Genomic DNA, 17,327 nt, shown 5'->3' with positions numbered 1-17,327 from the left:
TAACCTTAGATCACATGGGAGGCTATTGAACTGCAAATTCACCATCATGCTGGTGGCTGAGTCTCTGTTCTCAGGCTTTGTGGGAATAAGAAGCCTCTCTGGGAGCTCAACAGCCTTAAGGGCTGGAATGCAGGCTAATGGAGCTTATGTGAGACAGAGCTATTTTTGTCAACTCTGATTATAAATTCTTTTATTTCTAAGATGCTGAGCCTGTGCTAGACAGCACAATTCTTGTGTGGAATTATTTGGATGTACCTTCGATGTTTTTGTTTTGTTTTGAAGAAAGTTATGCAAGTGAAGTTTAGAGCAATCTAATGGGTCTGGCGCCTGCCAACCTAGCAGTTCGAAAGCACCTCCGGGTGCAAGTAGATAAATAGGGACCGCTTACCAGCGGGAAGGTAAACGGCGTTTCCGTGTGCAGCTCTGGCTCGCCAGAGCAGCGATGTCACACTGGCCATGTGACCCGGAAGTGTCTCCGGACAGCGCTGGCCCCTGGCCTCTTAAGTGAGATGGGCGCACAACCCCAGAGTCTGTCAAGACTGGCCCGTACGGGCAGGGGTACCTTTACCTTTACCTTTTAATGGGTCTGGACATTGTTTCATTCCAAAAGGAGTCAGGTTTTTTTGCATCTAGTTGCCTCATGCTGCACAATATCTGCAATAGGATGTCCCCATCTTATATTTGTGCATCTGGTCCTTCCTGCGTGTAGAACTTTACATTTGTCCCTATTGAAATTCTTGGTGTTCGCTTGGGTCCACGTCTCCAGTCTGTTAAGGTCATCTTGAATGACATGCTAGTTCTTCCTCTTGCTTCAAATATAGCTGAAGAATTTTTAGTATTATTTTTAACCACTCTTGCAAGCATGAGCTGATTCTGAGTTTTGTGGGGGGTTTTTATAATATTTTTATTGGTTTTTACACATATCAAAGACAATACAATACAGAACAAAACACAAACATGAAAAACATACAACAATAATTTGACTTCCCCATACCTTCCCTTCGCTACATCCTTATTTTGCCATTTTTTTCGAGCAACTCATCAGTCAATTTTTAATCAAGTCCCTTTTAAATTTACTTAAAGTTTAAAATTTACAGCTGTAGTTCTTTGTTTCCTGCCCCTTGGCATCTTATCAGTCCACAATTTTACAATAATTTTTAAGATATATTTTGAATTTCCTCCAGTCCTCTTCCACTGTCTCTTTCCTCTGGTCACGGATTCTGCCGGTCATCTCTGCCAGTCCCATATATTCCGTCACCTTCGACTGCCATTCTTCCAGAGTAGGTAATTCTTGCATCTTCCAATACTTTGCCAACAGGATTCTTGCTGCTGTGGTTGCATACATAAAAAAATGTCTTATCTTTCTTTGGTACCAATTGGCCGACCATGCCCAAGAGAAAAGCCTCCGGTTTCTTTACAAATGTCCACTTAAGGACTTTCTTAATTTCATTATAGATCATTTCCCAGTAGGCCTTAATCTTTGGGCAGGTCCACCAAAGATGATAAAAAGTACCTTCAGCCTCATTACATTTCCAGCATTTGTTATTGGGCAAATGGTAGATCTTTGCAAGTTTGACTGGGGTCATGTACCACCTATAGATCATTTTCATTATGTTCTCTTTCAGGGCAGTACATGCCGTAAATTTAATACCGGTGGTCCATAACTGTTCCCAGTCATCAAACATAATATCATGACCGATATCCTGTGCCCATTTAATCATAGCTGATTTCACCATTTCGTCCTGTGTGTTCCATTTCAGCAGCAAATTATACATTTTAGATACCGTAAATTCTTAGTATTGGATTCTAACAATTCTGTTTCTAACTTTGACCTCTCCTTCTGAAAACCAAATTTCCTGTCCTGCTTAAATGTCTCATTTATCTGACGATAATGTAGCCAGTCTCGAACTTTATGCTTTAGCTTCTCAAAACTTTGAAGCTTCAGTTTTTCACCATCATATTCTAAAATTTCACAATATTTAGGCCAATTAGAGTCCATGTTAAGTTTTTTCACTGCTTTCGCTTCCATTGGTGACAACCACCTAGGGGTTTTACTTTCCAGTAGATCCTTATATCTATTCCAAACATTATACAATGCTTTCCTGACAATATGGTTCTTAAAGCTTTTATAGACCTTTACCTTGTCATACCACAGATATGCATGCCAACCAAAACTATTGTCATATCCTTCCAGATCAAGAATGTCTGTATCTTCAAGAAGTAGCCATTGCTTCAACCAGCAAAATGCTGCTGATTCATAATAGAGTCTTAGGTCTGGCAGGGCGAAGCCCCCTCTATCTTTTGCATCAGTTAAAATCTTAAATTTTATTCTGGCCTTTTTGCCCTGCCAGACAAATTTAGATATATCTTTCTGCCACTTCTTGAAGCAGTCCATTTTGTCTAGAATCTGCAACGTCTGGAATAAAAATAACATTCTTGGCAATACATTCATCTTGATAACAGCAATTCGGCCTAACAAGGAAAGTTTCAGCCTAGACCATATATCTAGATCTTTCTTTACTTCTGTCCAGCATTTTTCATAGTTGTCTTTAAATAGATTCACATTTTTAGATGTTAGATTTACCCCCAGGTACTTAACCTTTTTTGCTATTTCCAACCCGGTTTCACTCTGAAACCTATCTTTCTCCTCATTTGTTAGATTTTTTTCCAGCACCTTTGTTTTCTGTTTGTTTAATTTAAATCCTGCGACCTGGCCGAATATCTCCATTAATTCCAAAACTCTTTTGGTACTAGCTTCTGGCTGTTGCAAAGTTAACACTAGATCATCTGCAAATGCCCTTAACTTATATTGTTTAATTCCGACCTGTATTCCTTTTACCAGCTGGTCCTTTCTAATCATGTTTAGTAAAACCTCCAGGACCGATATAAACAGTAAAGGGGATATAGGGCATCCCTGTCGTGTACCTTTCTCTATTGGTATTTCATCCATTACCACATTATTCACAATTAATTTAGCTCTTTGTTCAGAATATATTGCACCTATACCGTTTTCAAACCCTTGGCCTACCCCCATCCCATGGAGATTCTTCTTCATAAATTTCCAAGAAATGTTGTCAAAGGCTTTCTCCGCGTCCACAAAAATCAAAACTACCTTTCTGTTAATGTCCACATCTAACAACTCCAAAATGTCTATAATATTCCTCACATTATCTGACATATGTCTCCCTGGGAGAAAGCCTGTTTGATTCTTGTGAATCTCCTCTGCCAATACCCTCTTAAATCTTTTCGCTAAAACGTCTGCAAAAATTTTATAATCCACATTCAGGAGTGATATAGGGCGGTAGTTCTTAACTTGATGTTTCTCAGTTTCTGTCTTCGGTATAAGTGAGATGAATGCTTCTTTCCACGATTCGGGAGCCTTTTTCCCCTCTAGTATCTGGTTGCATACTTCCTTCAATGGTTGTATTAACCATTCCTTAAGGGCTTTATAGTATTTCGCAGTTAAACCGTCTGGTCCTGGTGATTTCCCCAATTTCATATTCTGAATGGCACCCTCTATTTCCTGTTCTGTAATTTTTTCATTCAAAATCCTTTTATTTTGTTCTGTAATTTTTGGTAGTCCATACTTTTCAACAAATTCCTCCATTTCTTGTTCGTTTACAGGCCCTTGTGCATACAATTTTTTAAAGAAGCTTTGAAAACAGTTACTTATCTCGTTCGGTTTGTTAACAAGCTTCCCATCTATTTCCAAGGATGTCACAGTATTTAACTTGTGTCTCTTTTTCAATTGCCATGACAGCAGCTTCCCACATTTATCTGCTGATTCAAAAGTCTTTTGTCTCATTTGCTTTATTTTCCATTCTATCTCTTGATTCATCAATTCCATATATTGTGTCTGGTAATATTTTATTTCTCTTAAGATCTCCTGAGACTTTGGTTTAGATCTCAATTTCTTCTCTCCTTCTTTTATCTGTTTCAAAATCTTTTCCTTTCTCTCATTTTGTTTTTTCCTCTTTATAGAATTCTGCTGGATTAGGAAACCGCGCATCACGGCCTTACTTGCGTCCCATACTATTCTTTTCTCCACCTCCGTTCTCAAATTTATCTCAAAATAGTCCTTCACTATTTTTTGGGCCTTTTGATAAATTTCTTCATCTCTAAATAGGGTGTCATTCATTCTCCATCTAAAGGTTCCAGCCGTCGTTAATTTCATTTCCATCTTAACTGCATTGTGGTCGGAACAGGTTTTTGTGCAGATTTCTGTTTTTTTCACTCTTGGTGCCAGATTGCTAGAAATCCAAATTTGATCAATTCTAGTCCAGGTCATTTTTGCTTCAGAGAAGAAGGTTCCCTCTCTTTCCAGAGGGTTCCTTGTTCTCCAAATATCAATCAAGTCCATGGTGTCAGTGAGTTCAAAGAAAGTCTTTGGTAGTCTCCCATCCTTGGATATTACTTGTCTTTCAGCTTTGTCCATATTTGTGGAGACAACTCCATTCAAGTCACCCATCAAGATGATTTTAAAGTCCATAAAGTCCATTAAAGTCTCATGCAACTTCTTGAAGAACTCTGCCTTCCCCTCATTAGGAGCATAAACCCCAACAATTAAAATCTTTTCCCCTTGAATTTGAATTTCTACTGCCAGGTATCTTCCTTCATCATCTTTAAAAATCATTTTTGGTTCCCATTTTTCCTTGGCATAAATCACCACTCCTCTTTTCTTAACTTTGTCTGAGGAAACAAATTCCAGTCCTAATCTCTTATTTATCAGAAGTTTCCTGTGTATCCTGGCAATATGGGTTTCTTGCAAACAGATTATGTCTGACTGTTCTTTCTTTAACATATGAAAAACTTGATCTCTTTTTCGGGGATGGTTTAGACCATTGCAGTTCCAACTCAGAAGTTGCAGGGACATTTTGTTATTGTGTATTTTTCCCACCCACTGCTCCGAGTTCTTGTTCCTCGTCAGTCGGTGCTTGGTTCAATCCAAACGATAGGTTTGCAATGTCCGGTATTTCCCTCTCTCTCACAGTTCCTTTCTGAAAGTCCTCAAAATTTCTCTCCAAAAAGTAGTCTTTGTCTTGAATTGTTTTTATTTTAATTTTCTTCCCTTTGAAGTTGAAAGACAGCCCTTGTGGGAATTCCCACCTAAATTGAATGTTGTTTTGTTTCAATAGGTCAACTAAGTCTTTAAATTGTGTTCTCACCTCCAAAAAATATCTGGGAATATCTTTAAAGATCTGTATTTGGGAATTTTTAATAACCAATGCCTTCCGGAAATGTAGATTCAGTATCTTGTCTCTTTCTTCCTTGGATCTAAGGGTGATTAAGCAATCCCTTGGTTTCTTGCCTTGCTTTCTGCCAATCCGGAAGGCTGTAGCTATTGCGAAATCCTCTTCCTCTTCCTCCAATTCATCACTCCAGAATTCTTGGAACTTGTCTGTAAGAAATTCCCCAAGCTTGTCCTCTTCCTCTTCAGGTACCAGTCTCAGTTTCAAGTTCTTGCCTTTCCTCTCCAATTCCATAAGGGCCAAGGCTGCATCATGTTCATATACTTTCTTTGCAATAGGAACAAATTTCCCTTTAGTTTCCTCGGCCGTGCTCCTAGCGCTCTCGGCTATTCTCCTTGTTTCTGTACTTTCCTGAATTAGACGATTAATAGAATCTGTATTAGACGATATTGTCGTTGTGTTCAAATCCAATCTTGTTGTCAATTCTGTCAATTTCTTAGAGTTCTCTGTGGATTGCTTGGTAAGTGCTTCTAAAGATTCATTTATCCTGAGTAAAGCCTGTGTCATAGAATCCATTGATACTGTTGTTGTTCTTTCCTGTGCAGCTGATGCACCTGACAAGGAGCCTCTTTTCTTTTGAGCCTGAGCCTGCTTTGCTTTGGATCTTGTTGATATTTCATCCAGTGGGCCGCTCATATCTCAAGGTCGTTCCCACAGGAACAGCTGCAAGTGGAAAATCCCACTGTTTCTGCCTCAGCACAGCAACAGTCTCTCTTTTAGACCTCTAGAGGGAGTACATTATATCCAGTACAGGAACAAAGAAACAGGGAGAGAAGTAGCCATGCCAAGTTCCAAAAGTGAAAGTCCAAGTAAAAACCCTACTTTGTTGCGGTTTTAAATATTACAGTTTCTGTCCACTAAAGTCCCGTTATTTTGTTTCAGATAAATCTTACTTTGTATCACATCTAGTTTGACAGTTCACTCCCAGGCGCTCGCTGCCCCGGCAGCCTGGCCAGAGGTGTTGACAGCGGAAAACTTCCGTTTCCAAACTCCTCTTTTCCACCAAACAAAATTAAGTCAATTTTTCCTCCCCCCCTCTCCCACTCTCCGGGGGGGAGGTCCTCTTTCGATGTCAGGTTAACGAAGTTGCGAAAGATAAATACGATCCCTTTAAATGCAGCTTACTTTTTTCGTTGCTCAGTCAAACATGTAGTTCCGGGAGGCTGACTTCCTTAATTTTTGCCTGACCCGTTTTCAGCCAAATCTTCTTAAATTCTTAAATTTTAGAGTCCCGTTCCCTTTATTTATCGATCTTACTCACGGGTATTATTTCCAATCGGTAGTTTCAGGAAGGAATCGGCGCTCTCCGTCAATGGCGACGCGGCTTCGCTCTGTGGGCTGGGTTGCGATCCTCAGCACCGCGCTCACACCCGCTGCCGCTCCGGAGCCTTTAAAAAGGCTCTTTCGCGATACCGGGGGGCGCAAAGGTGCCCACCGAATCTCCTTGCTCACAGGCTTCAGCGCCTGTGATTTTAGGGGTCCCCCGCTCGCCGTAGCGGGTCAGACCCGAACTCACGGAGCAGTCCTGCTTCGGAGCTCGAAGCAAGGACCGCCATTAACGCTGGCGCCGACCGGAAGTCCGCTGATTCTGAGTTTTGGCCTGGTTGACCTTCTCTCTTCAACCCTAGCTTTGAGTTTTTTATGACCAAACAGTATAGAAATAAATAAATGCATATATTAGATTAGGGCATTATGCTATCATATGTCTGACTTTTATGACAGTCCATTGAATCCAAACTTCTGTGAATCCAAACTTCTGTGAATCCAAACTTCTAAACATGTCTGAAATCTATGGAATTTATGGAATGCAGAAGAATTTGAAAAAGAGTCTTGAGGAAAGTGAGTTGGTATATATTAATAATGCTGTTTCTTACAGCGACACATGAAAATATATTACATAAATGCAACAAACACCACTGTATCATAGGCAATAACCAAGACAAAGACAAGGACTTTCTTTAAGACTTTCTTCTTATTAGCAGGCCCCTGTCATTCAGCTCAGGCCTCAACAAAATAATGTAACATTTTGGAGAAAAGATACAGCCCAGCAGCCCAGCACTAGAGGTTAAGATAGAAAAGATCTCCACTGCTACCATGTATTTCCCTTTAGTGCTCAAGTAAGTTGGAACAAAAGATAACCAAACACTGCAGAAGACCAGCATACTGAAAGTGATAAACTTGGCTTCATTGAAACTGTCAGGTAACTTTCTGGCAAAGAAAGCTACAGTAAAACTAACAATAGCCAGGAAGCCCATGTAGCCAAGAACACAGTAAAACATAGTTACAGAGCTCTCATTACATTCTAGTATAATTTCATCAGACACAGAGTGCATGTCAACATCTGGGAATGGAGGATTGGTTGCCAGCCACACAAGGCAGGTGCCTGCTTGAATGACAGAACAGGAGATGACAATGGAGTAGGCAAGGCTTCTCCCAATCCATTTCTTCACCCTAGATCCTGGCTTAGTGGCCATGAAAGCCAGGACAACTGTGATGGTTTTTGCCAGAACACAAGAAACAGCCACAGAGAAGATGATGCCAAAAGCAGTTTGCCGGAGGAGACATGTCACCTTCCAAGGTTTGCCAATGAATAGCAATGCACAAATGAAGCAGAATAGGAGGGCGATAAGGAGAATGTAGGTGAGGTCCCGGTTGTTGGCTTTGACAATAGGGGTGTCATGGTGCTTCATAAAGGTTACTAGGACAAGAGCTGTGATCAAACAAAATGAAAGAGACAAACAGGATAAAGTGAGCCCCAAAGGCTCTTCAAATGTCAGGTAGCTTACATTCTTGGGAATACACAAATCTCTGTTTTTGTTTGGATAATTTTCATCTGTGCATTCATAACAATCAGTCAAATCTGGAAAAGAATAAAATAGTGATTTACCTATCACTACCTTAGTGATAAGTGGTACACTTCTCATCAAAGATTGATAGACAGATAATAAATAGATGATAGATAAATGATAGATGATAGATGATAGATGATAGATGATAGATAGATAGATAGATAGATAGATAGATAGATGATAGATAGATAGATGATAGATAGATAGATGATAGAGATAGATAGATAGATAGATAGATAGATAGATAGATAGATAGATAGATGATAGATGATAGATAGATAGATGATAGATAGATAGATGATAGATGATAGATGATAGATAGATAGATAGATGATATAGATAGATAGATGATAGATAGATAGATAGATAGATAGATAGATAGATAGATAGATAGATGATAGATGATGGATGATAGATGATAGATGATAGATAGATGATAGATAGATAGATATAGATAGATAGATAGATAGATAGATAGATAGATAGATAGATAGATAGATAGATGATAGATAGATAGATAGATATAGATAGATAGATAGATAGATGATAGATAGATAGATAGATGATAGATAGATGATAGATAAATGATAGATAGATAGATGATAGATAGATAGATACATAGATGATAGATGATAGATAGATAGATAGAGATAGATAGATGATAGATTGATAGATAGATAGATAGATAGATAGATAGATAGATAGAGATAGATATAGATAGATAGATAGATAGATAGATAGAGATAGATAGATAGATAGATAGATAGATAGATAGATAGATAGATAGATGATAGATAGATAGATATAGATAGATAGATAGATAGATATAGATAGATAGATAGATAGATAGATAGATGATAGATAGATAGATAGATAGATAGATAGATAGATAGATAGATAGATAGATGATAGATGATAGATAGATAGATGATAGATAGATAGATAGATAGATAGATAGATAGATAGATAGATAGATAGATAGATAGATAGATAGATGATAGATAGATAGATGATAGATAGATAGATAGATGATAGATGAGATGATTGATTAGATAGATAGATAGATAGATAGATAGATGATAGATGAGATGATTGATTAGATAGATAGATGATAGATAGATAGATAGATAGATGATAGATTGATCGATAGATACGAGATAGATGATAGAGGCCCAGTTTTCTAAGTGTAGCTTTTTCAAGATACAAGTTCATAATGAGTTTATTATTTATACCTAACACTTATATTTAAAAGAATTGATGTAGCTTACAGCCAAAAGAATAAATTGTTTGTGTGTGTAAAAGAGATATAGTGAGTAGACATCATCGCACTGAGAGTAGGAAGGCTCAATCCTGTGTTCAGATTCTTAACAAGGGCGCTCCCAACAGAGAAGCCCCTAGTGAAGGAGCAGCAGGTAGGATGGAATCTTATACTTAGTAAAGGATCTTATTTGCATGGAGCATATTATTCCTCTTGCACAAGTACCTCCCCAGAAGGGATGACTCGTAGGAAGGAGGAGCAACCTGAATCCTGTAGGGTGGAATCACTTGCTTACCAGCTGCTAAGTGAAGAATTTCATCCTGCATGGTATTGCATTAAGGGGTGTTGCGGTGACCATGAAGAGGGAGATAATAGCCAGGAAAGAGAAGCTAAATAGCCAGGAAAGACAAGCTAAATGAAGCTAAATTCCAACAGCTTCCCCACCCCACCCCATCCCTACCTTCACTGGGAAATATATGAATGGCCAAGTAGCTTTGGACTACTTTATTTATGCAGTATCTCCTTCTTCCCACCTAACTCCTGCCTTTCCTTTCTGCCTTATGCCTTTCCCTTAGGCAGCCCTAGATTATTCTGGGTCACCAACCTTCAACAATCCAAAGCTGTCTCAAGCCAAGTTGAGTGTCACCTCGAACAGCCCAATTCTGCCAAATGTGGATAAAAACTTTGATTCAGCTGAATCACTTGCACAGTTGTAGTAACAGACCTATTACTGCATATCTGAGAAAGCAACATGAGATGGGGAAAACTCAATTCATCCCTTTCTAGTGATGTGTACATGCATTTGCTGGTATGCTTACAAGTATCCTCATGATCAGGAATGTGGCCTGATCAGGAATGTGGCCTTATCTTCACAAGGAGGCTTATAAACATGTTCTGGCAAATGCACTGACAAGGCTCCTTCAGACTTTTCTTGATCACACAGAAGGCAGGAGTGGAGGAGGTGTGGCTAGTGATATTTGGGGGCGGGGATATTGCACATGCCTATCTGCATATATGTTTTTGCATTCATGTATCCCAGCTGAACACTGAATGATGGCTATTTGAATATTAGTATATAAGAAGGGGCACAAGATTCTCCAGAGAGATATAGTACAAATTATTTTTTATTCTTCTTCAGGTTCACATGCAGTCCCAATAGAAGAAAACAAAAACAATTTTGTATGCTATGTCGGCTTGGACCTAATCTTTGTACAGTCTATTTCTTACCATCCTGGTCTGAAATCTTCCCTTCTGGACATGGGATGCAATCATAGCAACAAAATGGCTCCCCCTCCTTCACTTTCTTGCTGGAACCAGGATGGCAACTCTCTGTACACACAGAAAGAGGTTGTGTCTAGTCATGAAAAAGAAAGAAGACTTTTACTGGGGGTGCAGATATCCATGGGATTCACTATTCCATGGCTTCATCCTATAATACTGTGTTCTCTTGGGATAAAACAGCAGAGGCCCATCATATATTCAAAACTAATAATAGTTTTTGAATGGTGAGTTGATATATTTTTCTATATATTTATTGTGTTTCTATTCACATTAATTACCTTTTTTGGAGTTTGCCATTATTTAGCAAATTTTTAAAAGTACACAGAGACACACGCACAGACACAAAGACAGTGACTTTCTTCTCATACAAGTATTAAAGAATAGCTACCAAATTGCTGGATGGTGAATTTTACCTGGTTAAACCAAATGTGCCATGTTATGGCATCTTCATTGATGGTGAACGCTTGGCCTGAGTGAGCCTTGGGATCCATCTTCCCAACTTTCACTACAGGTTCTTCTCCAGAATTAACCCAGTTGGTAACATCAAATCCAGCTACAAACTGTCTGTTATTGTCAAAGGAAACCATTTCCCCCACACTGTTGTTAAATGAGATACTTCTAAGGGAATGATGGAGCTGCATTGAAAGGGATACCAAAGAAAATTTGTGGCAGTTGTCAAAATAAAGCAACCTCACAATGCAGGTCACAATCAAAAGTCTTTTTTGTTGTTTAAACCCATTTATTGCTTGAACATTTTTTCCTGATCAAAAGTGATGCGGTTGAATGTTTCAGACAAAATAGTAATGGTGTGTGCAGAATGAACAGAAGACAAGCACCGTTTGGGCTGATTTGAGTAGCTGTGCACATGAAAGTATTTCACCAACCCATTCATCATTTTAAGCTATGGAAATAACACTGGTTCATTTCTGTGAAGATGTGGGAAGATGGATTCTATCCATCACTACACTAAACAACACAGGAAGTGATACAATGTAAGCCAAAAGTGCAGCAGTGTGATCTGGGCTAATGTTAACCTCATAGGCCCCAAGAAGAAACAAGATTGCTGTATGAAAGTTGAACTTTTTTCCTTTCATTCTGGATTGTGGTAACTAGAATTAAGATGAAAATATGAGATCATAAAGAATTTAGCAAACGTTTTGTTTGCACATTATGATCTATTATTTCACTCAAAATATTCTGTTAATCTACAAGCGAACTTTAAGTTCCTTACCAGCAATGAAAGTTGTTTTTGATGTTTCAGTCCTTCTTCCTCCACCACTGCACTTCTTTTGAGTCTAGTGAAGGACATTTTATGGAAAGCATTGGCAACAACATAGACAGCATTGTAGATACTGTAGCTATGGCCAGTCATGCTCATTTCAAAAAAAAGAATGAGGGAGGCTTTCCAGTTTCTCCTTCCCAGTGCAAAAGTCCCCCTTCTCTTCATCCAGAGCATGAATTGGAAATCCACAGCCAAAGGCATTTTGCCAGAAGTCCCTGATAAAACCATCTCCTGCCCTGTTGAATGGATTTATGCTCTCAACAAACTCATGAAACTGTGGGACATCATTGGAGTGAATTCTGAAGGCGAGAGCACCATAGAATAGTTCATCATCCCATGACTTTTGAAAAACAAATGAAGTATGTTCCACCTGCGCTGTTCCTATCCAGACTTTACCTTTTGATTCACCTGACTTGTGTTCTTGTTGTGATATATATGGAAGAAATCTAAAAAATGCCAAGGAATACGATTCTCCATAGGCAACCAATACATTGGCTTTGCTGCCCATTACTTCATCATGTATTTTTGCGCCCTCTTCTATCACATTCTTAACATCAGCAATAAAAGTCAATATTGGAATTCTTTTTATGAAAGCAAAACAGACCCCATTCTGGGAAAACAGTGGAACTACAGTTTGCACAAATCTTTCTCCATCTGAGGTATCCATAACAACAAGCCCAATCCATGTCCACCCAAAATGCAGAAGTAAAGAAAGAATCCCTGTATACTGAATGGCTTCATTAGGGACCATCTGGTAGAATGGAAGGCCTGGAGTTTTATCATTCATCACTGGAGCAGGACTGTATGTTAGCTAAAGATAAATGGAAAGTGGAAATGGAAAATAAGATGCTTATATTTCTGCAGTAACATATCAATTGTCCTCATAATCAAACTGTAAGTTAGGTGTACATTTTTGAAGGGGTTGGGTAGTTGCGTGTTGAGTCCCACAAGCCACCCCCCAAAAAATACACACTTCACACAAGAATTTTTGTTTAAGGTTTTTGGCATGATTTTGGCCACAACTTTATTCAAATACAAAATATGTGAGTGGTTGCTTAGGCAATTGGTTATGACTATCTGTCCATGCCCTCAGGGACAGAGCTGGGCATCCTGCCATCATTGGAAGCCAGCGTGGGAAACAAATATTGGGTGAGAAAATGGAGCTGTGCCACAGTCCCTCACCTCTCACCCTCATGTTCCTGTGGGGCTTGCACGGCCCAAGTCCAACTCCGGGGACAAGGACAAAAGAATGGCAAGCCCCTGGATTCCTTTAACGGAATTCCCTTTCGCATCATTTGGAGGGGTAGGCACTTACCCCTCCAAGCACCAATTAACCAATGCCTAACCGCCAACCTTACAAGTTGTGACGATTTGCTACGCAGTAGGCAAAAACCAAATGGCACCAGCCAATCAGCCAGATGGCAAAATTCCTACCAGGCCCCCGCTCAAAGGCGAGCGACCCCATGACAGGCATAGCAAGGTCAATGGAGTATGAAACCACCCTTTAAAGGGAGGGAGGGCGGGTGATCCGGTGTAAATCAGCCAAGAGGACGTTCTACGTCCGTTCCCAATATTTAAAGCCTCTGACCCCTCCTCCATATTAGCAACATTCAATACTCCCCAGCAACCAGTTTAACCCCTTAAAGCTCGGGTTCTAAAATTACACATTCACCGCAGGTGGCTTGCTTCCCCAACCGCAACACGTGCTCTCTGCTAGGGAGAACACGCTTTGCGTGTTGAGTCCCACAAGCCACCCCCCAAAAAATACACACTTCACACAAGAATTTTTGTTTAAGGTTTTTGGCATGATTTTGGCCACAACTTTATTCAAATACAAAATATGTGAGTGGTTGCTTAGGCAATTGGTTATGACTATCTGTCCATGCCCTCAGGGACAGAGCTGGGCATCCTGCCATCATTGGAAGCCAGCGTGGGAAACAAATATTGGGTGAGAAAATGGAGCTGTGCCACAGTCCCTCACCTCTCACCCTCATGTTCCTGTGGGGCTTGCACGGCCCAAGTCCAACTCCGGGGACAAGGACAAAAGAATGGCAAGCCCCTGGATTCCTTTAACGGAATTCCCTTTCGCATCATTTGGAGGGGTAGGCACTTACCCCTCCAAGCACCAATTAACCAATGCCTAACCGCCATAGAGCCCATGCTCACCGCCAAACCACTCACAAACCCAACCAAGCCCTCAGCTTGGCCACGACTGCCCCCAGCCAGGCCTCATTCCCTGAGGCCGAAAGATGCACGCCGTCGGCTCTGAAAAGAGGTGCGGCCCGAAAATGAATCTCGGGATGGGGAATCACATCACCACCCAATTCCAACACCTTCTTTGACACCGCAGAGTTTATGCGCTTTCTGACCCTTTCAGTGGCATCTGGGCACTGACTGCCCATCCAAATGCGGCGTTGCAAAAGCTTAGACCAAAATATTTTTACTGCGGGCACCATTGCCTGCAGAACTTCCAGGTCAGCCACCATTGCAGCGCGAAGTGAAAGACAGTCCATGGCAACCAGGTCGTTCTCCCCCAGCTGCACCACAACAGCCGAGGGTGGCCCATCCAAAAACAATTGCCTTCGGATCCTCGGCAGGAACTCTGACCAACGCATTCCCCGTCTGGACAGCCACGATATGTGCACATGCGGAGGAAAGCCGAGACCGGGGCCCAATCCAGACTGTCGTGCTGCAACACCAGCCCAGTGGATGATACTGTGGCCGACCATCCAAATACGGATAGTCGCTAAACCTGAAGTAAACAAAGCAAAACAAATGTAAGAACCATGATATTAACGGACGTAACCCCTAAACACATTTGATTTCCAGCGACCCAAATCTTTAATTTTTGCGGCTGATAAGCCCCAGTGTGCTGCCGTCGTCGCAGCCCCGATCCGGAATGAATGAGGGGCAAACCCATAAGCAGTGCCCCCACAAGCTAGAATCGCCTTGCGCATCACTTTTGAAAACTGGTGTCTTGCTAATGGCTGCCCATTCTCATGCCTTAGCAAAGGCCCATCCCCTGGGGCGCGCACTGCCAGATACTTGCGGACATCCTTGACAGGGCACGGGCCTGCTTCGCCCGTGGCCGGGAGACGAATGAGGGCGCCTTTTCCCAACTGATCCGTCTTAGAATTCCGAATCAAGACTCGGAGTTCGGCAGAGGACAATTGCACGTCCTGGAGCAGAAGACCCCTGGAACGATCGTTCCTGTGGGTCTCCACAACTAGTTCGCCCACTCTCAAAGCCCCAAAAAAGGTGATAGAGAAGGCGGCCGAAAATAGGCGAGCCTCATACCCTGACCAGCATACCTCCCGCAACTTCCTGCGCATACTGCTCAATAATTCGAAAGAGATAGGGTGGCGGGTCGCAGGCTGGGAAGGGCGGAGTTTCCCCCAACCTTCGAGGGCTTTGCGTACAATAAATTTCGCACACGGGTCTTTATCAAAAATCGTTTTACAGAAAAATGCGATGGCAGCTGCCTGAATCCGAATGGTCTTAACTGCACGCCCCAACTGAAATAAGTGTGCCAAATAGCTCAACACCTGCGAGGAGGTGGGTGGGACCCCTTCCACGACGCTGCCTGCCTGCCGTCTAAAAGCTAAAAAATCAGACCAGGCCTTCGTGTACGATTTAAGGGTAGAAGAGGAAACAGATGCCGCTACTCCCTGCAAAGCTAATTGCTGCCAAGGTTCCAGAGATGTTCCGGGAAATATTCCGGATGTATCCGAGCCTCTGGAACCAGAAGTCTGAACCGCTCCATCTGAAAACGGGACAGAGCATCAGCAACTTCGTTAGACACCCCGGGAATAAAACGTGCAGAAAACACTATATTGCAACGTAAACAATGCAACACAAAGGCCCGTAAGAGGGCCGACACCCTGGGGGAGCATGACGACAACCTGGCCAGCACGGCCACTACCGCCTGGTTATCGGTCCAAAAGCAGACACGACGGTTCCTGAACTCCTCGACCCACAAATGCACTGCCACTGCAATGGGAAAAAACTCGAGAAAAGTTAGGTCCCGCGATATCTCACCTCCCTGCCAGGCAGGTGGCCAATGCTCAGCACACCACCGCCCCTTCCAGTAAAGGCCGAAGCCTAGGGAACCAGCAGCATCGGACTGAACCTGAAAGTCATTTTTCAAGTTCAATGTGTCCTGCCACAAGGACACCCCATTGAAATCCTCTAGGAACTCCAACCAGATGGAAAGATCGGTCTTCACTTCCATAGAAAGGCGCACTTTATGGTGAGGGGACCTCAAACCTGCAGTGAGCCGGGCCAAGCGTGAACAGAAGGGGCGCCCAGGAGCCACCACCCTGCACGCGAAATTCAGATGTCCCAGAAGCGATTGGAGTTGCCTAAGAGACACCTTTTTCAGAGGAAGCAATTCCCCTATGAGCTTCTTCAAGGCCACCAGTTTGTCATTAGGTAAACTAGAGGTCTGGGAAACCGTATCCAAAAGGATACCCAGATAAGTAAGTCGAGTCGAAGGACCCTCAGTTTTTTCCGCAGCAAGCGGAACCCCAAGTTCTTGAGTCAGGTCAGCAAAGGCTCGTAGCAACGCCGAGCAATTGCCGGTGTCACAGGCCGAGGCCAATAAGAAATCATCCAGATAATGGGTAACCCCGCCCAGTCCGGATCTAAATTTGAGGGCCCATTCCAAAAACGTGCTAAAAGATTCGAAAGCGGCGCACGCAATTGAACAACCCATAGGCATGGCTTTGTCAAAATAATAGTTGTCCTCAAAGCGAAAACCAAGTAGCCAGAAATCTTGCGGATGAATCGGCAAAAGGCGAAAAGCCGATTCAATATCGCATTTTGCCAATAGGGCGGCGTGGCCGAACTTCCGGATCATCTTGATCGCCTGATCAAGCGAAGCATATTTTACGGAGCAAAGCTCCGGTGGAATCACATCATTGACAGAAGTACCCCTGGGATGTGACAAGTTATGAATCAATCGGAACTCCCCTGGGGCTTTCTTTGGCACGATACCCAATGGGGATACGTGCAAATTATGAAAAGGGGGGTCGCGAAAAGGACCGGCCATGCGATGCATGGCAACCTCCTTAGCAATTTTCTTACGGGCGACCTCAGGTAGCTCGCGTATTGATTTCTGGTTAAGTGGATTCCGTGCCACGGGAGGCATGGCTACCGGAATCCGAAAACCTACGGAAAAACCATCATTCAAATAATTTGCGGCGTCCCTATCCGGGTAGAACTGCAACCACCTTTGCAGGGCTAATAAACGAACAGGAGTATGAGCTAAGGAGGTCAGGACGCTACTTTCCGGTTCCTGAGGTTGAAGGGAGGGGGGCGTTTTGCTTGGGGGGTTGCTGAAAACCCCCCTTTCCCCCACGAAAGGGCCGCCGCCCCACAGAACAAGAGGAAGCCGAATGCGGGGCACC

At 42.2% G+C, this 17,327-nt stretch overlaps 1 protein-coding gene and 1 long non-coding RNA gene across 2 annotated transcripts in view; one reads left to right on the top strand and one right to left on the bottom strand.

The window, feature by feature from the left end:
- LOC309354756 (vomeronasal type-2 receptor 26-like) overlaps positions 1-17,327 on the bottom strand; it is a gene marked incomplete at its 3' end in the record, with an annotated part of 89,688 nt that overhangs the window by 38,161 nt on the left and 34,200 nt on the right. The window lies entirely within an intron of this gene.
- LOC309355982 lies at positions 7,566-11,338 on the top strand. The gene is made up of 2 exons (XR_014162681.1): positions 7,566-7,889; positions 10,495-11,338. It is a non-coding gene; the product is annotated as an uncharacterized lncRNA (long non-coding RNA).

This window comes from Podarcis melisellensis (genome assembly GCF_964234715.1).
Source record: "Podarcis melisellensis genome assembly, chromosome: 13".
Lineage (NCBI taxonomy): Eukaryota > Metazoa > Chordata > Lepidosauria > Squamata > Lacertidae > Podarcis > Podarcis melisellensis.
Note: the sequence above shows the minus strand (reverse complement) of the source record. Positions and strands in the feature narration are given on the sequence as shown.